The following is a 24,883-nucleotide window of genomic DNA, read 5'->3' as shown; positions in this document are numbered from 1 at the left end:
CATAATGTAGAAGTAATAAATGATAAAGTGTGGGGCCAAAAGAAATTTTTCTTTTATTTTGCTGTAACCTATTCTGTTCAAGAAAAATACACTTTCTACCCAGGTGAGTGACATCTAGGTATCCTCACAAGGAAAAAAGTCTGTTAATATGAAGAAGAGCTAATTCATGGAACAACCCAGTGAAAACAAAAATATTTTCAAAGGTGTGTATGTGGGGCTCTTTGGTTTTTTCCAAATATTTGTCCACAGGAAGATAAGCTGCAGTTTAAAACTTGAGGCATTTAAACCTCTTGCCAGTATACCTCCTGAACATCTGATACGGATTTCAGGACTGAAGTTACGCATTTGGTGAGAAATTTTTGTTCAGGGTAATGTTGGACAATAAGATACTGCTAAATTGGGGTATACATCTGGGGTGCTGATAACTGTGTTTTGGAATAGTGGTTTTATTATTAATTACCTAGTTGAAAGACTTAAGCCATTTGGTGCTTGGACACATTGGAATCCTTTAAGTAAATAGTTTAGTCTTGGCATCCTTTCACTGTAACTGCTGCAACTTATCCGGCTAATGTTGAAGGAGTGGATGTTTCATCTTGAAGCGCATTTAGAAGGACAAAATTTGGTTTTATACACATTGTCTCTTACACTAAAAGCACAGATTTTCAAACACTTTATAAAAGTCCATAATTCATGCCCAGCCACAAGCAAGATTTGCAATTATTTGAGCCTAAGTTGGGAAAGCACCTTTTTCTTTATTGAAGAAACCTGCATTTCTTAGACTGCCTTGAATTTAGGTTGGGAGTCTGACATCGTGGACTGCATTCAAATATTGCTATCAGTTTGGTGACAGGGAAAGAAAATTTATATTTAAACAGGTAGTCATGGAATATAAGCATACTCCTATATGAATAACAATATATTACAATAGAAATAGATAAGCTTCAATCCTGCAAATCTTTTCTAAGTGCTTAACTCTCAAAGGACTCCTAAGTCTGTAAAACTACGTAGATGTGTAATTATTTGCAGGATTTGTGCCTTAGGACTCTTCTGTATCCTATGAAGCTCCATGAAGCTCAAGCTTGGGATATTTAAAAGCCTTAAGGTGAGATATATGCACCTTGCTGAAGTGTTGAAATATTTTTGGAAGTAGAAGATACGCATATACCAGTGGAAATAATCTTAAAATAGGATGGAATACCTATGGGGATCTGTATGTGTATCTATGTGTATGGAAAGCAGGCAAATACCTACAGATGCACTTCAGCAGAAAAGATACAAGATTTTTTAGTGCAACAGGACATCGACAGGATTCCTGGAATCATCTTTTAGAGCTCTACACCTCTGAGTAACTTAAGAAAAATAGTTTTACTGCTGCAATATATTTTGCCCAGTAAAACTTTAGAAACTTCCTCATCTACTAATAGGAACCCAACAGTGGCTGAGAGGGATGTGTTGATACTTAGTTTTGTCTTATTAGAAGTGGTGAAGTCAAATCCCGAAGCCCTGCTGCTTCCCTCTTAATCTAATCACCCAGGGAGTTACTGCTGGTGAAATAAAAGTCCGTCATTTGACAAGATCAGAACTGGTTTTGTGTACTGATAAAGCTCCGAAACTTCAGGTAGGTCATTTCATTTCTGAGAAAAATCAGTACTTTTCAAGAACTGGCAGCAAAAGAGGCTTTATCTGTACCGGGACTTATTTGCATTATCACGGTACAAATATATAATAGACAGTAAAAAGTATTTTTTTTTTCCTAAACATACAGAATTTTTTCTTTTTCTTAACCTCAAAAGCAATAACAATTTTTCAATAATAGTGTTTTTACTGTGTTTTCATTTTGTTTTTTAAATCTGAATATTACAAAAATATTAACCCATGTGCAGATGACTGTTCTGAAAGATATCTGGCCTATGAGATATGTAAGTTTCAAGATTTATTTGGTACAACCCATAGTTTAAGTCAACCCATAGTTTATTCCTAACTGTGCCCATCTCCACCTCTGAGAAGGAATAACTCCACTGAATGTTCCTATTTCATTCCAGCAAACCAATTCTAAATGTATTTTCTTGGCTTAGTCTTTTTGCTACTACACTGTCTCCCCAGAAGATGTTTTAAATTGAACTATTTATTATTTATAGGCTCTTATTAAAGACTGTAAAACTCTGCCTGTGTTAAATTTTCATTTTGGCCTGCTGGCCAGCTGTTATTCTGAATGATCCTGCCTTTGTGCAAAAACACTAGATACTTAGGAGAAGACGAAGTACTTCTTGGGGAGTAAATGCTCATATCAGAGGCTTTGGTTCCTTGGTAAGCAAAACAGATGCTGTATTTGCCAGCAGATGAAAAGGCTAATCAGATAAACTGATACGAAATTTGCCAGAGTGCTACACTTCCATTTTTCATACCAAGGATAATTAAAACTGTATGACTGGAATGCTGAAAGTTGACTCAAATAATTGACTGGTTAATGTTAAGAAGGTGTAAATTCTCCAGAAAAGCCCTGTGCATACCAGCTGAAAATGCAACCCATGAAATAAATCCATCTGCCTACATTTGTTTTAACAGTAATACTGACCTTAGAGCAAGGTATTTCCGAAGGATTTTTAATGACCAGCTGGAGTTAATAGCCTCTGGCTGTACCTCAGGCTTTAAACTCTGCCTAGCAAGCCATTAATTCCTAGGAAATGCTCTGTTCCTTGGTTGTTACTGCCTAACAGCATGACAACCTAGACTGTAAACAGCTCTTAGCAGAGAAAATAATATTCTTAAAGGCACATAATACCTTCCTTCAGAAAAGACTCCAAACTATTTACAAGGTGAGGGTTCCGAAAAAGAAAGTAAGCAGAAATGATTATGTTGCTGGGAAAATAATCTTTCATAATGGACAGGTCTAAGCAGATGCATATTCTTAGAATGTCTCTGAGAAATTAGACACCCTTAAGGCTGTGTCATTGCCCACTGCTGGTGTTTCTGGCTGTAGCCTAGGAAAGCATCAGCATTACCCTCTTCTACTGCTGGATATTGGCCAATGCATTTACGAGTCTTCTGGGGAAATATACTGAACTTCTGCAAACATTTGTCACCGGAGAAACAGAACAGCAAGGGGAAAAAAACCCTAAGTTGTTTGTGATTAGGTCTTTTTGTGTATGTAAAACGTCTAAGACACCTAAGGCAGTAGAGCCTTATCTGCAATGACTGCATGCTGCAGGTGAGGAAAATGTGATTACTGAAATGGATGAGCCAGACAAAATAATTTTTGATTGCTGCCATGTCTTCAAGAACATCTATGATGACATTAGTAGGTATGACATTAGAAGTATGAAGAGTCAGACACAGTGACTGATAAACCAGTGGAAGTACTTGTCCAGAAGCCAGACTTTCTAGCTTATTTTGTAAAACCAGCAAGGCCAGAGTGGCACATCCAGGCCACCATTTCCCCTTCAAGCACAAGCATTAGTGAGGTGCTGAGGAATTTAGTCCTGATGCTGAGAAACTGTAAGCTTGTGTTTAACAGCACACACAGCAGTTGCACTTGCCACATTACTCCACCTAGCCTTAAGCACAGGACCTAAGGCTTTGCCAGGCCATTAGAAAAGGCTGTGCAGAAGGCTTTGCTAGGTATGCAGCTACACTGCACAGAAACACAGGGCTTCTAGAGCCTGAAATTTATTCACAACAATCCACTGTTAAACCCATCTGTTTCAAATTTGTGCATGACAGGAGACTAATACTACAGATTTGTAACAGTGCTAAATATAATATGATAAATACCTTTTGTCACATGTTGGTTAAGGAATTTATCATGTTGATATGAACAAAAAACAATGATGAGCATAAAACTGTTAGTGAAATCAACCTCAAAGCTGCAGAAAAAAACCAGTGGTCTTCTGATAAAGAATATTTTGCAGCACTGATCTTTTAAATTTTATCATTATTTGTAACTGGCCTACTATGAATTTTGTAGGTCTAACATGGTTACAAGTTCTCTGAACAAGCACTAATACATTTTATTACAATTTTAAATAGAGTGCTGCTGTAGCTAGCAAAATGACCGTTTTAAACCTGTTTTCCATTTGTTACAGACTTTCTGAAAAGACCTCTTGTGCTTTCTCCCTGTTGTTTATTAATTAGGCTTTCTTTATTCCATGACAAACAGGTATCACACCATTATCCAGTCACAGATCACACATCTTTTTGGTTCACGTTCATGCATTGGCACAATTCAAAGCAGCACTTAATCATGTTCATTTTTGATTCTTCTTAGTGGTTCAGAGCAGCCATAACTGAACAGAGTGCCTGGCAAAGTATGAATCATTAGGATGTCAGCTACAGCACAAGAGCAGCTCTGACAAGAGATGCACAAGGTCTTGCTGATGGAGTTTTTGCTCCACTCTCCTTATACCTTGAGAAAAAATCTAGATAGAGTCAAGCTCCCTATCTTCTCATCATTTTGGCCATCTGTTCCCATGAACAGCTTGGCTCTCACCCTGTGGGACAGAGAAGGATTTTTGAGAGGTAGTAAGTAATGCCAGAGCCCCCACATAGCTTTTAAATATTGAGGGTGCTGGAACCACTGAAAATAGATAATGTCTCCCTAATTAATTTAGTTACTTGTTTTACATGTAGCATTTCACATGTTGTAATGTATAGTCACACGTGATCATGTTTAGAACATTTCACTGCTGTATCCCAAATCTCAGAATCATAGAATAAGCTGAATTGGAAGGTACTCATAAGGATTATTGATTCCAACTCCTGGCTCTGCACAGCACCATCCCGAAGTCACACCATGTGCCTGAGAACACTGTCCTAATGCTCTAGTACTCTGCCAGGCTGGTGCTGTGACCACTGCCCTGGAGAGGCTGTTCTAGTGCCCAGTTCCAGCTCTTCCTCTGGGTGAAGAACCTTTCCTGAGTGTCCAACCTAAATCTCCTCCCCTGACACATCTTCAGGGGTTACCTGAAGGGTAACCTGGGGTTTTGTCACAGAGGAGAGATCAGTGCCTGCCCCTCCTCTTCCCCTCACGAGGAACTTGTAACTGCAGTGAGGTCTGTCCTCAGTCTCCTCCAGGAAGAACAGACCAAGTAACCTCAGACACTCATACAGCTTCCCTCAAAGACCCTTCACCATCCTTATGGCCCTCCTCTGGATGCTCTCTAACAGTTTAATGTATTTTCTATATTGTGGTGTCCAAAACCAGTAAATATACTAAGAAACCACACAGAAGCTTTTTTGCATTCTAGGTACTTTCCCAGTGTCACTTTTCCTTCTCAGTTACTAATGCTTTAATTTTTTTTCTTTACATTATGGCCTTTAGAGTATTTAGTTAGTCCTTGGAAAAGGCAAGGATTAATGACTTCCTAGAAACCACAAAGTCAGCTAATGAAGATTCAGAGCAACCAGGCTTCTTAGTCCTATCATTTGAGTGTATTTTTTTTTCATTTATAATATTTATTATACTTGCTTCTTAAATCATATTCCTTAATCTCCATTTCTACAACATTTTACATTGCCAGTATCACTTTGCTCATTTACTAGATGGGGAAAAACTGTCACTTGAAGGAAAGGAATTCAGCTTCATATCATGTTTGATATTGTATTATTTAATGACAAAAGCTGTTTTGTGATATCATATATGAAAGAACCTCTAATGGTATTGTAGCTGCTGCCAGAGATTTTTTTATGTCCTCTAAAATGAATGAAATATGTAAAGGTAAGTAAATACATAGTTTAATCTCAGGTTTGAGCAAAAGCTCTTAAGCAAACTCCAGGAGACACCTCTTGAGAGATAACATGGAAAACAAGGAGAGTGACATTGTGAGGAAAAGAGAAACAGGGGATGCAACTGTTTCCAAAATTAATAAAATCTTTTATGGAGCAACAAACTCTAAACTTAAACTTAGGATTGCATGAATAGCCTTATGAGCTTATGGGTTCCTAATTTGTGATTTTTAAACTTTTAAGATTTATTTTATAGGTGACAATAACTTGGCATTGTAATGTTCAGATTTGGATTAATTCAACACAATTTTTAAAATGTATTTATTTGTAGTTTACTAATACATACTTTCATTCTTTTCTCCAACATAATATAATATTTGGTTTTGCTATTTCATTTTGCATGATGCATTTGCATATGTCCTTTCATATTTGCATATATACCTTTCATTTATAGACGTATTTGAAAAAATATTTTCCAACCAGGCTTTATGTGTCTGTACAAAGCTGTATAAAGCTCTTTTGAACAGTATGAACTATATTCATGCAAGTGATTATCAGTTGGGAATAAGACTCAGTGTATTAGATTATAGACCACTTAAATGTCACCCCATGTAAATATTCAGTTAATGATGTAAGAAATTAAGGGAACACAGGGATACTGTAGTAATGAGAGAATGATGGAAAACAAATTGCTGTTTTATCGGAGATGTCACAAGGAAGGGATTAAATCTGAAGATAGACAAGGTTAAAGAAAGGTTAATACCAATAAAGGAAGAATGATTGCTAAAATAACTGAAAAGAGATTTATGGAAGAGTGCATTCCACTGACTTGCAAATATGAGTATTGCAGGCAAAGGAGTGTGGATGACAAACTGTTCCAAGGAAGGAGTGAAGGCAATGGAATACTAGAGTTATACTTCCTTTGGAAGGTCAAAGAAGCATGATATTGCAGTGTCCAACAAGCTAAACGAAGGAATGAGAAATACAAGGTTCTCAGTTATGTATAGAGACTTTGAGGGGAAAGCTGGTAATCCACAAACTGCTGTGCTTATTTTCTGTCATAGAGCTGTTTCAGCCACTTTCTGACTAACACTGGAATGATTCTACAGACTTCTCTATACTATTTTGTTAGCTACTTTAAGCAAGCTGCTCAATAAGTGGCGATCTTTTCCATTTTGAAGGGATCCTAACTGAGGGGTTTTTTGTTTGTTTGTTTGGGTTTTTTTTGGTTGTTTTGTTTTGTTTTGTTTTTTGTTTTTTGGTTTTTTTGGTTGGGTTTTTTTGTTTGTTTGTTTGTTTGTTTTTGGTTTTGGTTTTTGGTTTTTGGTTTTTTGGTTTTGTGAGGCAGTGGTCTGCAACACTGAAAACATGTAATTTGTAAAGGCATAAAGACCACTGTTGTGGACTGCTTTATGATGCTGTGAACAAATGATTACATACAACATTCAGCAAACACAGAAAAATGCAGACCATAAAGATGATTTCTGAGACTGGTTAGCTAGCCATTCCTGCATGATTGGTTTAAAACTAAAAAGAAGCATCTTCTCACTGTTTCTCCATTCACTCCTCTTTTCCTACGTTCTGTGGCTGTTTGTTTTTTTTTTTTTTTTAGCAAAGTCATTGTTGGGAATACTATGTAAATTCATACATTGAGTAAATATTGGAAATTCTTCCTTTTCCTTGATGTATAGCATTTTTGTTAACACACTGCATTTGTTTGGTTTTGATGGAGACATAGGCTTTGCAAAGCTTATAGATGAAGAAGCAGCCTCTTGTTTCAAGCAAAACTATGTTAGTGTGGCAACTGTGCTTCCATTTTTAACAAAAGCATTTAATAGATATGATAAAAGGCAGTTATAGAGCAATTTACTCACTTAAAGGCTTTCCTTTACTCCTTTTATTATTAATCTTGTCTTACATTCCATGGACAACGACTATCTTTCTGCATTTTTAGTACATTTCTAGTACAATTATTAAACTTCTGTATTTATTGGAATTAAAACTTACAGGCTGTTCTACTTGCAATGTTTTGCAGTGTTGTGGGCTTGTTTGAAATTTCAGTTTCAAGAAATGACCAGCTTTCTCATACTTTTAAACTGTGAAGAAAAATGAATTTATTGAGATTTACTCGCTTAATTTGAAAATATCACCTTAATAATCAAGTTTGCAAAGGAAAAAGCTAAAGACTTTCAGTGTGCAATATCTTTGAGTTCACCGATTTACTTTGTAATAGTAACTTCATTTTGTAAGATTTAATGCTTCATAACTTATCATGAGTTTGATCAATTATGGAATTCATGAAAAAATATGAAGTTGTAGCTGCACACCAATTCTCAACAGGCAGTTTCCCATATCTTCAACCCTCTGAAAATTGATTCAAGCATGATCTTTATCACATTTTGCTGACTTTTTATTTTGGTTCCTGCTTGCTGCCAATAAAAACAGCATTTCCTTTTTTATGATCTTAAATTTTGGTAAAACCTCATAGGTTCTAGAATGTCTAAATACCTCTTTTAGTTGAGTATTTTATATAAAGCAGGAAGGAATATAGTCACACACATGAAACTGAAATGCTAACTGGTGTATTTATTACTGTTAATAGCTGTCAGTAGGAGAACAGGTCACGGCTAAGTCATTAACTTTCCATCCTGTAGCAAGTATTTCATGCTTCTTCTGTATATGTTACAGGAACATTTTAGAATATCAATAGGGAATACCAAGAAATTAATAAGCTCTCTGCTTTAGTGTATTGTGCTTGATTCTGTGGAACAAACTATGGAAATGCTCTCCAGTATTCAAGTGTTCAGCAGGACACAACAGCAGCAGGACATCATGAACACCTTTTTTTATTTTTATTGTCTCAGTGTCTTGGGAATGATTGATGTAACTCGTACTTTCTTTGCATAGCACATGCTGTGAGTGCAGACAGGTACAGGGACAGGATTTATTTTAAGGATTATTTTCCACAAAAAAAATTTATAAACTATAGACAGAAACATAATCACCAACCTAAACACATCAGCTTCTCTAATAACATTTTGGAAAGATACCTAATAAGACAAATTATTAAAATCTTGACTGTGCCAAGATTAGGTAAGTGATTGATATTGAGTACAATTTCCAAATTTTATCCTTGTGACCATGTTTTATACCGATTTGAGAAATAAGAGTCAGCCTTAGTAGAAGGTTGGAAAACTCCTCAGTTCTGGTTCCTGCTTTAAGGAACATTAAACAGCACTGGTGGGATCAGGGCCAATTTTTTTGAATCCTGCAGAGGCTCCCCAGATAAAGACTTCATGGTGTATGCATTAAGAAGAAACTAAACATATTTATCTATCACTTAGGACACAGAACACAGAAAATGTTCATGTCCTGCTCAGGAGGAAGTAAACATCCCCAGGATGTCAAATCAACAGGAACTACGTTCCAAATCAACAACAGCAACAACAAAAAAGAAGAGGTAGAATTATTCCAGTGTGAACCTAAAGACTCTGTAGCATGCACTGCTCACCAAGTTCATCAACAGACTTGCAGACTCTGATGCCTCCATGAAGCAACTCCCCTTCTCCTTACTGAAGACAGTTGCTTTAACGGAACAGCATAGAAAGCATAAGTAACCATGAAATTATATTGCAAATCAAATGGGAGATACGGGAGAAAATGAACACCTGGAACTCATGGAGGTCTACATGCCTAACTATTCCTCTAACAGCTGCCCAAAATAAGGTATTTTAGTGGGTAAATTTTCAAATATAGAATCAGCATCTGGAAAGGCCACACCTGCCTCTTCAGATATCCCCTGCTGTGGCTAGCAAACAGCGATACACTGAAATCGATTGGTGACTTGTTACACGCTGTAGTCTTGTCTGGGAATCTCTTGAACATGATTTATGCTTTGCTTGCCACTGCAGTGCTAAGGCAGTTCCCATCCCACCGGTAAAGGACAACAATATGGCTGCAGCACCTACCTTAGCTCTTTGTAATCTTGTATCAACCATCATGAGGCAACCACAGATCCATATGAAGGTATATACCACAATGCTTCAGCTAAAGGGTCTGAGGGAATTTTGTTTGGTACTCTTCTGTTGCTTAGAGCAGTATGTGCTCCTTAGTTAATCACTATGGTGTGCATAAAATATATTACATATGTGGTGGTCACATGCATTGAAAATTATATTTACTATTCACTTTTAGTGCCTCACCTGCAGTTCATCCCATCAGTCTACTTCCCCTAGCATTTATTCTACCATTCAAACTTCTGAAAAGCTTCAAACAGCTGGAACTTTTCCTTTCTTTTTTCCCCCCTCTCTTCCTTCTTCCCTTCAAATTTGTCAAATATATATTTCTTTCTCTTCCCCTAACAGAGGACTTTTTCTTACCAAATTAATACTGGCCAAAAGATCAGATGTCAATATTTTGCCCTGAACCGAAGTATAGAATCTGCTGTGTCTCTTCAAAGTGCAAAGCTTAATGTGGGGCTTTGGCCCAACATACCTTGGGGAAGAGGAGATTGCTAGAGTTCTCAGAGAGTAGCCAGAAATTCTCTGGTATTTGGAATATCCTTTCCAAAATATTCAGGAATTGAAGTAATGGAATTCTTATCTATAGCAGTATTATTTCTGGTGACTTTTAACAGTTTCAAATATTACTTGCAAGTGTCAGAGATTTACTATTAGTAATTCTCTAAGGCAGCTGTATTAGCTCTATATGTAGTAACATCTGTTATTAAAGATCAAGGCTAAAGAAATAGTCCCCATAACATGTTTTAACCTCAAATATTTTGCATTTATTAAATGTGGGAGGGGCAAACTCCATACAGACTGTCTGAAGTAACATATTTGTATTGGCATTCGCTTGATTTGTACTATGTATTTCACTATCTATATCTGTTGCCCTTTATTTTTGGACTAATGAAAATGAGGGTCTTTTGATGGTAATATTTCCAAGTGTTCTTTCCACCTACTGGAGTTTATTCATACTAGTAATTTACTTTCATCTTTGTTTTTGCTCCTATCTTTTATATATTGTCTGTTATACCCTTTCCCATGACTTCCTTAAATACCCCAGTCTGGCTTTTTTTTTTTTTTGTAATTCCTGGGTTTATTTTTCACACCTCCTAGTATATTAAAATGATCTTTAGTATATTACAATGATCTTTCAGGTGTGCATGAATATACGTGAATTTTTGTGCAGTTGGCTTGTTGAGCAGCAACAAAATTGCCTAAGTTGATGGTGCAAACATCAAGCTGACTAACAAAGGCAGCTTTTTGCTACTCTGACTATGGGAAATACAGAAAGACACTAGTAGAAAGACAATGTAGAAATACACTTTGGACAACTCTGGAATATGTTCAGTCAGAAACATGAAAAATGATGTTATCAAACTTTTTCCACTCAATCTTCTTCCAATGTACCAGAACTGTGAAAACAGTCATGAATGAAATAACTGATTTTGCTGACACTTAAGAAGAAAGTGTTAACACAACTGATAGTAGAAAACAAATACAAATTCTTCCATCTTTTCACTTGATAAAAAGAGGAGTAGAATGATTAAAAGAGTTGCATGAGTTATGAACGGGACTCACTGTGTGAATATGGGCATTACATACAAAGCTCCAAGCTGTGGTCTGCAAATGTGTTGGATGCATGGGAAACATCCGTGACAGTTTGTCTTGATGGGTTGCCTGATGACCAGTTGCTGTTTCCCAAGAAAGAACTTTGAAACTTTCACATAAAAGCCTTTAATTCATCAGGTGTTTCTGATTTGATAGGATGAAATATAAAAAAGTATATTAAATAATGCATGGGGATTTCACTATATGGGTAGGTTGAATTTGCTTTTGTAATGATAGGGATGTCTCATTTTATAGAAAATTGAAAACGGTAGTGATCAGAAAAGAGGCAGCCTCTAAAAAAATAATGCAAGAATGCAAGAATATGAAAGCTGAATGGGAGTAAGGAGTTTGAACATCAGCTGGTCTTGTAAAACTGTGAAAAGAAAAACAGCAACTTAAATTTCAACTTGAAGTCATATGCTCAAGCAGACTTTAAATGTGGAATACAACTCGAATACAAACTAGCCTATAATTCAGACGAATGATGTCATTGCAATTTAATTTAAAATCTATCTGAAAGGCAACAATTCTACCTAGGTTCAAGACAGAGAGTGTTTTTCCTTAGTGACTCTGTTCCTTCAGATAATCTGTTTTGTTTTTCCATAGGTAGGAATGCAATGAGTGCCTTACCATCCAGTTTCTTCAAGGAGGAAATCAGGACAATGTGGTGTAAGAATACATATTTGGAGGAAAGTTCTAGGAAATAGAGAATTCTGTGTGCTGATAGCATCTCAAAATTTTGGGAACACACTTGCAACTTCCCACCAGCTCTATTTTGCAAATAGTGAACACAGAGGTAAAACTAGGCATGAGTGAAAGAACTACCAGGGTAAACAGAAGGAGCTCAGCATATGAGAGCAAGAGGATTAAGTATGACTGTGTGAGTGGGCTAGGGAGTGATGAGTAAAAATGCACCAAGTAGTTAGCTTGTGTAGTGTTGGTATTTTCAGGACTGCTTTGAGGACCAGTGTCAGAGTACAGGTCTTGGTAGTTTTATTAATAATGTTTTATACCAAACTGAGGGACAGTAGGTCTCAGGGGTTCACCCTGTCTACATTTCTCATTTTGGCACAAACACAATTTTCAGTAAATTGAATATTTATTTCCAATCCTGAGTTTATGTAAAACAAAATTTCTTATTTACTCTACGTCTGTACTCATACTGACAGCATTTTGTTTACAGGGATACAAAGACCTGCTACGTTCAGAAAACTGAAAATAAGCAAAGGTTTGACATGTTTTGCACTTAGTCTTACCAAAAGTGGGAAAGGGTTTTATTAATCCATGGTCAGAGCGCAGGACAAAGCCTGTGGGCAGGCACCTTGGCCTGGCCACTGCCAGCACTCGATGCGCAGCGGCCAAGAAGGTCCAACCCATCCTTGGGGCACCGTGTCCCCGTCCCCTTGGTTTCCCTGTGGAGCCGCTCCTGAGCTGCAGGTGCAGGGTCAGGCAGGCTGTGCCCATCTCGCTGGTTCACCCCGCGGGTTTTCAGCGAGCAGGCAACGCAGGCGCCTCGGTTTCCCTGCGGAGCCCTGGGAGTGTGGCGGCCCTGAAGACCGGCAGCGCTCCAGTCCCACCTCTGGCTCTTGCTGTCCCGTGTTTGAGTGGGGAAGCCAAGCGTGTGCGCCTGGGGCAGCTGAACCACAGATTCAGAATCAACAAGGAACCAGAGAGATGGAAGCGATCCGCAAGGACCGCGGAAGTCCAACTCCTGGCCTGCGCAGGGCGCCCGCAAGAGTCACACCACGTGCCTCAGAGCCTTGTCCAAACTCTTCCTGAGCTCGGACAAGGCCGGTACCGGCAGGCCCGTCCCAGTGCCCACCACCGTCCCACAGCCCATCCCACACGGACCCGCGCTCCCGCGCGCACTCCCGTGTCCCCACAGGACGGGCGGCCCCGCCCCCCCGCGCAGGCGCGGCCCGGGGCGGCGGGGGCAGCGCGCGCGAAATTCCAACGGCGCGGCGGGCGCGGGTAAGCGGCGGGGCGGGGGGGAGGGGCGCGGGACGCTCCGGCGGGAGCTGCCCTGGCGCTGGAGGGGAGCGGCGGCTGCGCCCGTCCCGGCCCCGCTGGCCGCGCCTCGGTGGTCGCGGGCCGGGGGCTGTCGTGGAGGGAAGTGGGTGCGCTAGTGCGGGTCATCCGCCGCCCTCCGCGCCCTCCCCTCCCCGTTCCGGGAGCTGGGCCTGGAAGGGAGTGACATGGGCAGCGAGGCGTCGGGCCGGCCCTCCCTGGGGCTGTGAGGTCGGCAGAGGAAGGTGGCCGTGGCGGTGGGGCCGGGCCTGCGCTACATCCCGAGAGCTGGCCGAGCTGCTGCGAGCCTCATCCCTGTGCTCGGTGTGTTGTCCGTGCCAGCGTGCCCCATGCAGCCTGGCCCTGAGCACTTCCAGGGGTGAGGCAACCCTAGCTTCTCCGGGCAGCCTCTGCCAGTGCCTCACCACTCTGGGTGAAAAGTCTAGTCTCTAACATCTAGCCTGAATTTACTCTAAGGGGATTCTCCCTTGTCCTATCACTACATGCCCCCTGTAAAAAGTCTGTATCTAGCCTCCTTGTATTCCCCATATAGGTACTGTCTGATACTGGAAACATCTGCAAAGAGAGCCATAAACATCTGCTGTCTGCATCTTGCTGTTCCCCCTGCTTCTAGGGAGGAAAGAGTGACAAAAGGTCTTTTTGTGATATATGTGCGAGATCGGTGCAACAATAATACACGGATACCTTCCTAAATGGTTAATAGAGGCAGGGGGATTTGTTTCTGCTTCAGCAGACTTTGCCAACTTTTGTACTGTGCAATCTGATGGAGACATCTGCTGTGGTGAAGGAACTCCAGTAGAGTAGGCTTTTGAAGAATACTGTCATAAAATGTTGCTGGCCGTTTATTTAAACTAAAGATTAGGGAAGACAGATGTCCCATAAGTGCTGGGAGAATTTGACATTTTAAATTTTGAGTTTGGTTCACAAATGTAGGTAATTAAATTTCCACTTCTCTCAAAAATTTTCCAAATGGCCATTTTTCATGTAGGAGAATAACTAAAATAACTGAAATGGGGTAATGCTCTCTCTCGGGGAAGAATCCTTTAGGTAAAAGTACTCTGATATAACAGTTGAGTGATGAGGTTTTGAAAACTACAAGAATCTTCAAAATTCGGGATTTTTTTTTCTGATATGTAATTAAAGGATCTGAAGCTGTCCCCCATCACATTTGTGAAAAGAAAGCTTTATCGACTGTGCCCAGTAAATTAATTCCGCTTATGTTCTGAGTTACATGAATTACTTGCTCCATTATTTGGGTTTATGCTCTTCTCCTCTTTGCTGAAGACTGAAAAGTTGTGTCGTAAGGATTGATGACCATACTGTATTTGAAGCAGGGGAGGAGACGGGTCTGAAGGCAGAGGGTGGGGCGCTGCCAAATCCATGGGAAGGTTGGATTTTGGCGTTGCTGGGAGCGCCTCGGGCGCTGCCGGGGCTGTGCTCACTGCTGCCGCCTGCTGGGCAGCTCCGAGGCTGGGCCCTTCGGCAGGGACTTGGCTCCAGAGGACATGGCACTGGGAAAACCGGGGTGGGAAACAGAGCACGAAGGTTATCTCCTCGCGTACCAGCATGGGTCAAGTTTTGGTAATAACTTCTGTGCTTTTTATCTTAGTTTCCTCAGGAAGTAAGATGTGTGTGATTCTGCCTCTCCATGTCTTTGGCTACTAAGGATTGAACATGATAATTTTAAACAAGTTTGAAAGCAGGAAAAAGGTTTTATGGTGATTCTATTCCTATATATATTCTAAAATTTGAAGGGAGGGTCAAAGAGAAAGACCGATACTCTCCCTGTTGTTGGGCAGTAGTTGTCCAGGACTGGATCACCTCCCGTACAAAGACAGCCAGAGAAAGTTGGGACTGTGCAGCTTAAAGAAGAGAAAGTTGTGTGGAGAACTCATAGCCACCTTCCAGTATCCGAAGGAGGCCTACAGGGAAGCTGGAGAGGGACTCTTCATCAGGAACTGTAGTGATAAGACAAGAGACAATGGGTTCAAAGTGAAAGAGGGGAGCTTTGGGTTGTATATTAGGAAGAAATTCTTTCCTGTAAGGGTGGTGAGACACTGGAACAGGCTGCCCAGGGAGGTTCTGGATGCCCCATCTCTAGCAGTGTTCAAGGCCAGGTTGCATAGGTCCTTGTGCAGCCTGGTCTAGTGGTCGATGTCCCTGCTCGGGGCAGGGCGGGTTGGGACTAGGTAATCTGTAAGGTCCATTCCACCTCCTTAACCTTGTATGGTTCTGTGATTCCATCTGGTCAGCACAGGCATATGGACCAGCTGGATGGGTGCACATGAAGTTAACCACAGGATAGCATGGATGAAAGTGTCATAAGGGATGCTGGTGGGAGTTGGGGTGATGCTATGAGGAGTTACAGCAACAAAGGATACCCCTTTGAAGGCACTGGACACAGTTGTTCCATCAGTGGAACAGCCTTGGGCATTCAGGGTGCTTTTAAACTATAATTTCTTTTCTTTTTACCTAAGACATATGTTTCAGTACACTGCCCTGCAATTCTGAAGGTGCTGCTTTAGGCGAAGATATCTTTCAAAAGACATTTGGGTGGAGGATCTTGAGAAGGGTGAAAGAAGTTTTTCCTGAAACAAGAACTCAGAAAGTGCTGGAATCCTTTGATATACATGGAATAATTTTTGGCATTTACAGGAAGAGGTATATATTGCATGAGATAGTTCCCAAATAAAAATATCCAGTCTTTGATTTATCATATGATTTTTAAAAAATTATTTTTAATGAATACAGCACAGTTTGTGCCAACCTGATCTAAACAATGCACAAAAGTGTGGCATATTGTAAAGATCTTGCTACATGTATGGGTAGTAGAACAGCTCTCAAAAATCAAATCTTAAACAATTCAGCTTTCATCCAAAAGGGTCTTTGCAGATCACGTTTTTCAGTTAATGCTATAATAAATCTCTTTTATTGTTATTAAAATGAAGACAATGGTAATACTCATTAGAAAGCTGTAATTCCTTTCATGAAGCTTTGGAAATTAGAAAGTTCTTTGTGCTTGAGACTCAGTGACACATACCACCAGCTCCCAAGAACACTTTAGGACCATGCAGTTAGTCTACTTTGTAAGTTACAGGAATGTACAGTATGTTAAATAATCTGTCCTTGGAGAGGGATAGTAACTTTGCAAGTATTTCAGAATATTTAAAAATTAGTAAGACTTTGTTATATGTTGTACTATAGAAATAATATTTGTTTTAGATGGCTATGACAAAAGGCATGTGATGATTTGGAGGTGCAAAATACTCTTTATTAGTATTAATCATAAACTCATTTAACATAAATAATAAATTAATAAAGAGAAATCTAGGTTATTTATATTAAGAATCATAATTTACTCTTGAGTTTCGGAAGTTTTGATTACAGCTTCTTTAAAATTTATTCAATAATGCTTTTACTCTGTGTGAAAGGGTAGACTCGTGTCAGATGCTGTTTGTGAGAGATTTCTGTCAGTTTTGTAACTATCAGCCTTACATATAGTTGCAGTGTTGTGACATAGTACTTTTTCATGCATTTGTTGTGTATCAGATGTGTCAGAAGTGAGAATTGGATTCTTAGGCTTCTGATTCCTGAAGCCAAATTGTAGTGCTGTCCTTCCTCCCTGTCAGTAGATTCATTGGACATGTTTTTTTAATAAATCTTGATTAACTACGTGACAGTATTGAAGTATTCCAGGTAGGACTGTAATAAGGTATCAACTAAATTGACGTATCTTGAGTGTCCAAGGAGAAGAGGCCAAGAGACATACCACTCGGTAGTATTTTTTTTTCTATGCCGAACATTAGAAGTTCTTATTTATCATCAACTGACCACATTCATAAGAAGCTCCCTTCCCATAAGTTAAGAGAAAAATACATCTTTAATTTCATTCCAGGGGCAAAATTGTGAGGTTTTTGTGAATGGATGTGACAGAGGCATTATTGACAAGTCAGAGGATCCTCTGTAGCACATTAAAAAGTAAATGCTCATAAAATATACAGGAATAATTGACTGAAAATTCCACAAATCATTGTCTCATCAACTTGAATGCCAGTTCCCTGTCTTCAGTGTAAATGCCCGTATAGCTAATTGTTGCTGCAGTATGAGTTTGACTGAGTGAATGACCCAAAGTCTTTGCTCTAGATGTTTCTGAGGAAACTTATCTCTTCTTGTTTGCAAAGAATGAATAGCCTGATTTAATGCCTGTGAATAGCATGAAACCTTGTCAATGGACTCCAGGGACAAGTATCTGTGGGAGTGTGTTAAGATAATGTACAACAAAAAGGTGTAAATGTTGATGTGAATGTCATGAAGTTATTTTTATTCTTCTGAAGAATACATTTTTCTTTTTCTCTCAGGTGTACTTAGTGCCATAAATACATCTCTATTCTGAAGATTTTATTCTGTGGCTATTTCTAAGTGTGACTAGTCATAGAGAGAGAGGAGGGGAAAGTATAAGACTCTTTCCTTTTATGCCTGAGAAGTGCATTCTTTCATTTGCAAGCTTGCTTTCACCTTGGACTCTGTGAATACTTTTCACAGGTTTTTTTTACTTACACTTACTAAGCTGTCACTAGAATTCATATAAAGGTAAGTATATGTAATATAAACTGTGATTTGTTTTTGTGATTCTTCACTTTTCTGTGATTCTTGTGTGGTCATTTTCTTGGTGGAACATTGACCATCATTGCATAAATTATCATGTCATGCTTGAGGAGCTTAAGGTGAATAATAGATTGTCTTTGAGAAAATTGTTGAAAAATGTTATTTCCTAATAGGCTAGAGTATATGAGATTTGTGTGTTTTATCTCTTTTTGTCATTTGTTTCCTCAGTGACTTTGAACAAACTGTTTTCTGTTAGTTCCTCTGTTTCCTTATGCTTATGCAGAAATGCTTTAACTTTGTAGAATTGAGGGATTTTCAATGAAAGGTATGTGCTTCATTACTAAATAAATATTAGAGGTTCTTATTAAAAAAATCTTAGTATAAGAATTACAACCCGACTGTATGAGTAGCTCTGGATATCAGTAACACATTCAGTATTCTACCTTATGTTCAAATATTTGAGATAAAGAATTTGGAACATGTCTTCTTTTCACACCTGTGCAAGCCAGGGGGAAAGCTTGAATTTAGCAGTTGCATGGGTATTAAAGAAGCATTGCTGGAAATATGAAGCTCCTTAGTGTTCATTCATTATTTAGTTGGAGAAAGGCAAATAATCATTCTTCTCTACATGTAAATAGGTTGTATCCCTGTTGCTTGCTATTCCTCCCAACCCCCACAGCTTAGCTGGAGGAAGATTATGCTCTGGCAGGAACTTTTTCAGGCTTTCCCATTGCCTCCTTGTAGTTTTAGTACATGCAGATGGAAGTAAATGCTATTCCTTGATACACTAATACAAAGGAATACACGTCTTGTATTGTATTACAGGTCATAGGTAACTCCTCTAATGAGAGGATGAATGTTCTAACTTGCTGTGTATAGTTTAAGGTATGTGCTTCTGCTCATGCTTGGACATGAGGGAGTTACTGTACAGTATATTTGTTAATTACAGGACTTAAATTTCTAAGATAAAAAGTGACAAGGATTGGTGTGTATGCAACATTCCTGTCAGTGATAGCTCATAGTATGTAACTGACAAGAAGTGCTGTTTATTCTATGGTGAAACTTTGAATTAATCTTTACCTAGGGTTTTTTTCCCAGAGGAACTGAATTTTAAGGAAATAAATTTCTCTGTAGTCCACTCAAGCAGTATACAAATACTTGCTTGATATTTTCATGGTGATAGAAGAGGAGGTTTTGTGATGATGGAAATTTGGGTGATCGATTTGGTTTATGTTCAGACCAGAATGGACTATTTTGTTGGGACAAAAATCATCTAGTCCAACTGCCTGACCAATTCACAGCTGAACAAATGTTAACTTTGGCCAAATGCCTCTTTTTAAGGCACTTGACAGGCATGGTGCAAAACATACATCTGTAAGAAACCTATTCCAGTGTTTGACCACTCTCCTGGTAAAGAAAGGTTTCCCAGTGTCCAGTCTGAACATCCTCTGATGTGGCTTTGAACCATTCACACTTTTCCTGCTACTGGATTCCAGGAAATCCTGGGAACAGACCAGCACTCCCTTCCCAGGTCCCTCTAAGGAAGCTGTACAGAGCAGTGAGGTCACTCCTGAGCCTCCTTCTCTCCGAACCAGACAAACCCAGAGCCCTCAGCCGCTCCTCACAGGATGTGCCTTCCAGCCCTTCCACCAGCTCTGCTGTGCTCCTCTGGACCATTGAAGGCCCTTCCCACCCTTCTCAGCCCGTGGGGCAGCCCTGCACACAGGGCTCAGGGTGAGGCCCAGCTCGGCTGAGTGCAGCAGGATGATCCCAAGCACAGTAGTGCTGCTGTGTCTGCTGCAGCCCGGGTTGGGGTTTGCCCTCCTGGCTGCCCGGCACACACTGCTGACCCACCCTGAGCTGCTGCAGATCATGTCTTTTCTGAAGTGTTGTTCAGTGTTACGGTGCCCACCAGAGTCGACGTACTCTGTCCCCGGCAAGCCCAGGCACAGTGACAGGCGTCGTTCAGGGTCAGCCTGTGAGTGGCACAGGCAGGGCTGACTCCTTTGGGTTCTTTCGCTGAGGTTCTCTCGTGAGCGGTGTGAAGGCGACAGGCAGTGGAATGAAAGGAGGAGACAGCTCTGGGTGAACAGAGGGGTTTATTGAGACCTCCTCAGCCCAGAACTGGCCGAGGAGAGAAGGGTGCAGTGGGGTTTTGTCCAGGGCTAGCTGGGAGGAGCAAGGGGAGGGGTTGGCTATCACTAGCCAACCAGGGCCAGTTGCTGAGGGACCCAGGGGTGGGGAAACATAACGTGGACTAACCAGGAGAGGGTAGGAGGGGATTTACAAAGGCGGGAAGGGTGACTGACACATAACTGAAAGTTACATAACAAGTGCAGGTGCAAGCTAAAAATAACTCATGTGAGGGAGACAAAGGAATATTAATTAGGGGGGTAGGGTACATAGAACCAAACCAGTACAGAGAACATATGAAATATAACTGATTAAATTAATACACTGCCACATCTCCCCCTTTTCTTTTTACTAAAATGACCGGAACTGAGGGGGGTCCGGCAGGAGCTCAGAGTCCGGATAACACTCGGCGAACCAGGTCTGCCGCGCTGGCCATTGATCATATGGAAGATTCTCGCTCTCGTCTTGTTCTTCAAGCTCCTCTTCGAGCTCCTCCAACTCTGCTTCAGGAGCTGTGGCCATGGCGACCCCAGCAGCAGCCGGAGAGGGGGGAGATGTGGAACTTGAAACTAACTTAAATAACATTCTCCTGATTAGTCCAAAAGCAATACAAACAATTAGAATGATAAACAAAATCAACAAACAGGTTCTTAAAATGGACCCGACCCATCCAGAAAGTCCCCAACCTTTAAAGATGTTGACTATCCAATCATCAGTCTCCTTTTTGATTTCACCAATCATGCTCTGCATCTGCTCAATCAACTTTCGCATGCTCTCAGCCCGTGTCGATAGGTTGAAGCAGCAAAGACCCTCAAACTCCTCACACGTGTGCCCGTGGAGGAGTAAGAGGTAATCAATGGCCGCTCTGTTCTGGAGAGTGGCTTGCCTCGTTATGTCCTCGTCTTGCAGGAGATTAAATAGGGTTGTGGAAGTCAAGTTGGCTTGTTTCGCTACCCAACATTCTAAATGTCCTAATTCTCCCATGGCCTTTGCAATTGAGACCCATGGGGTGAAAATCGTGATTGCAACTCCTTTGGTTTTGCTCCAATGGATAATTTCTGAGTTGCAGTCTGGATCCAGTTTTTTGAGGTCTCTTTTAGAGATTGTCAAATTGTGTGCACCACGTTGCTTACTTTGTTTTTCTTTCCAACCCATAATTTGCGTCTTGTTGGGTGTGAACAGCCCCACCTTTCCTAGGGTGCACGGACCTCCGGAAAGACGAGAGGGGATGCCTGCCCAAGCCCGATCTCCACAAATTAGGAAAACTCCTTTTGGTAACCTTTTTGGGTGATTGTAAATTTGAGGAGGAAGAACTCCCTTGGCCATTCTCTCGCACCACCAGTGTGCTCGGTATAGCACATTAGGTTGGGCTATGTGTTTAGTGCGGTGATCGAGAGCCTTGGCTGAGTTGGTGATTTGAATGCTGGCTGGAGCTTTAGCCGATCCGAGGAGTTCCAGCTCTTTGGGTTCCTCTTTTATATTTTCCAGGTTAAACATAAAATTCCTCCAACTAATGAAAGGGTTAACTCGGGGAATCTTACTTATACGTCGGGCATAATGAATCAATTTCTCGGGCATTTCTTCCTTTTTAAAAGGAATCCCCACAAGGCACGTGGACATCGGGTCTGAGGCAGACAGTTCGTTGAGACAGATGTGGTCTTGTCCCATCGATTTGGCAAGCAGAGCCCACACATTGGCTCGCGGCTGTGGGACGATCCAAGCGTGATTAATTGCCAGCAGATTGGTCAGGAGAAGAACGGTCGGGAGGCTCAGCAATCCAGGCCTGAAAAACAAAACTGGGGAACAGAGATAACAAATCTTCGTTATAGAAATAAGCAAAGGGCAGGTCATGGTCCCATTCCCACAAGATGGGGAGAGGGGGTCAGGAGGAGACTCGCCTTCGATGGCGGAATGCCGCCGAGGCCACCTGCGGGACGCTGTTGTCACGCTCCCTCTTCCTTTTAATGAACGGTTTTACCCATTTGGCAGGTACCCATTTGATCCCGGTAGGCGTGAGGACACAGGCGTACCCACGCCCCCACGTCACCAGGTCAAATGGGTCCTCTACCTTCCCTGATTCAGGTGATCTCACCAGCACTGGGGGCTTGGGATAGAACTTCCACTCCATGTTGCACCCGAAGTGTGTTGTAATGGGTGGATTGGGACTTTCAAAAGAGCAGTTTAAGAAATTAATAACATAAAGTGCTCTGGCCAATCTAACTGCCGGCGGCTCTACCTTTAATGCTTGTTGCTGTTGCTTGAGGACCCGCTTGATCTCTTGGTGGGTCCGTTCTACGATTGCTTGGCCCGTGGGGGAGTGGGGGATGCCTGTCTTGTGTTCCACTCCCCATTGCTGCAGGAAGCTGGCAAATTCCCTGGATTTGTACGCAGGGCCGTTGTCTGTTTTGATCCCCTTGGGGATGCCCATGAATGAGAAGGCCCGAACAAGGTGTTGGATGGCATGTTGAGCCTTCTTGCCTGCGTGCGCAGAGGCATAGACAGCGCCAGAGAAGGTGTCGATGGAGACATGAACGTACTTCAGTCTCCCAAATGATGGAATGTGGGTGACATCCGTCTGCCAGAGTTCGCAGCTCTCCAACCCACGAGGGTTGACTCCGGCATGCAGGGTAGGCACAGCATGGGACTGGCAGGAAGGACACGAGCTGAAGATCGCCTTAGCTTGTTGACGCGTAAGGTTAAAACATCTAACCAAGCTAGGCGCGTTCTGGTGGAACAGCTGATGGCTGAGCTTGGCCTGCTCAAAAACGTCAGGCAATGGGACTATCACTACAGGGGCAGCAAGAGCGTCAGCCCTCCTGTAACTCTCAGCAATAAACCCAGGCAAATCGGTATGTGACCTGGTATGCATCACATAAAAGGGCTGCTCCCGGGAGACAAGTTTGACCAATTTCGAGAGCTGCTCATACAGAGCTGTGTTGGACACCTCTTGTAAAATGGCCTGATCTGCTCTAGACACCACCCCCGCCACGTATGCGGAGTTGGTTACAATATTGAGAGGTCCAGGGAATCTCTTAAGTGCCCTGACGACAGTGGCCAACTTGGCTACTTGAGGTGAACCCTCAACTACTTCAATGTCTGCCTCCCACTGCTGAGTTTCAGGGTCCTCTCAAGTCATTACCGACTTGTGAGAACTCCTGGACGCGTCGGTAAAAACTGTCAGAGCCTCGAGAGGTCTCTTGCTCTGGACACTCTTTAGAGCCAATTTAAATGCTACTTCCAAATTAAATAATTTGTGGGCCGGCTGATGAATTGAAATTTGACCTGTAAAGGAATCTAGAGCGAATTGAAGTGCTTCCTTCTCTTGAAGCAGGTGTTCCAACATGGGTTTGGTCATTTGGCCTGTTGACAATCCAATTGGCATGTGAATCCATTCAAAGTCACATCCGGCCAAATCCTTCATCCGTGTTCTTGCTTTGCGGATGAGCTCAGCCATGAGCTCTTGTGGCTGTGTCATTCTCTTGGGCCGGTGGTGGCTGAGAAAGACCCACTCTATAATAAGAAGAGGGTCCTTTCTGCCTTGGCCCTTGGTGTTGTGTGCTGATGTTTTTGCACCTGTGTCCCATTGAAAAATGATCCCATGTAGATGTGGCAGCTTACCCATAATGATGAAACGAAAGGGAAGCTTGGGATCGCATCTATGTGCCTGTCGCGATGTCATTGCCTGCTGGACCTTCTCCAATGCTGCTTTTGCCTCTGCGGTGAGCACCCTAGGAGAACTAAGCTCATCTCCCCCTTTCAATAAATTGAAAAGAGGGGCTAAGTCCTCGGTGGTCAGACCTAGCCAGGGCCTTACCCAATTCAAGGCACCGCAAAGCTGATGGGCGTCCGCAAGGGTTCGGATGTCTGTCTGAATTTCCAGTTTTTGAGGCACAACGGTCCTCTTTCCGATCTCCAGGCCCAGGTACTTCCAGGGTGGCATCCTTTGAATTTTATCTTGTTGCAGCTCAAACCCTGCAGCAACTAATGAATTGGTTACAAGGTCAAGCGCACGTGTAAGTTCATCCTCCGTTGGCGCGCAAACGAGGATGTCATCCATATAGTGGTGGATGACAACCCCCTCCGCGGCTGCGTGCACAGGGGACAGCAAGGAAGAGACGTACTGTTGACACATCACTGGAGAGTTCTTCATCCCTTGGGGAAGCACCCTCCAGTGGTACCTCTTCCTTGGGGCCGCTCGGTTGATGGAAGGTACCGAGAAGGCGAAACGTGGAGCATCATCCGGATGTAGAGGAATTTGGAAGAAACAGTCTTTAATATCATTGACGGCCAGATTCCAATTTCGTGGAAGCATGGTTGGGGATGGCATCCCAGGCTGGAGAGACCCCATATCTTCAATAACATCATTAATTTGTCGGACGTCGTGGAGGAGGCATTCTTTCGAATGACAAAACCGGGCGAGTTCCATGGAGAATTGGTCTCCACGATGTGTCCTTTAGCTAATTGCTCCTCCATGCGCTCTTCAAGTGCCTGTAATTTGTCTTTTGTTAACGGCCACTGTTCGACCCAGACTGGTTTATCTGTTTTCCAATTCAGTTTCAGGGTCGGGCGCTTTTCAGCAGCCGCTGCCCAAAAATTTTGCGAGGGGTTGGGAATGTCAGTTGTGACCCCCCACTGGGCCATGAGGTCTCTTCCAAGCAGGGGTTCCTTGTAATCTAAAACAAAAGGACGGATGGCAGCCAATTGTCCTTTTGGCCCCTTAATTTTTACCACGCTTTTTGATTGTTTTACCGATTGGAACCCTCCTACACCCTGGATTTGTC

The 24,883-nt window shown here is 41.7% G+C and overlaps 1 protein-coding gene across 2 annotated transcripts in view; it reads left to right on the top strand.

Moving 5' to 3' along the window:
* FANCC (FA complementation group C) overlaps positions 1-24,883 on the top strand; it is a 108,134-nt gene that overhangs the window by 6,292 nt on the left and 76,959 nt on the right. The window contains exon 1 of one of the 2 annotated variants that reach the window (XM_063423375.1): positions 12,578-13,307. The exons of the other annotated variant lie outside the window; for it this stretch is intronic. The gene's annotated coding sequence lies outside the window, so the exon portion shown is untranslated. Of the gene's footprint in view, positions 1-12,577; positions 13,308-24,883 lie in introns of those variants that run through there. 2 annotated transcript variants of the gene reach the window in all.

The sequence above is a fragment of the Prinia subflava genome, chromosome Z (assembly GCF_021018805.1).
Source record: "Prinia subflava isolate CZ2003 ecotype Zambia chromosome Z, Cam_Psub_1.2, whole genome shotgun sequence".
NCBI classification, from domain to species: Eukaryota; Metazoa; Chordata; class Aves; order Passeriformes; family Cisticolidae; genus Prinia; species Prinia subflava.
The sequence above is the reverse complement of the archived record's forward strand: the minus strand, read 5'-3'. Positions and strand labels throughout refer to the sequence as shown.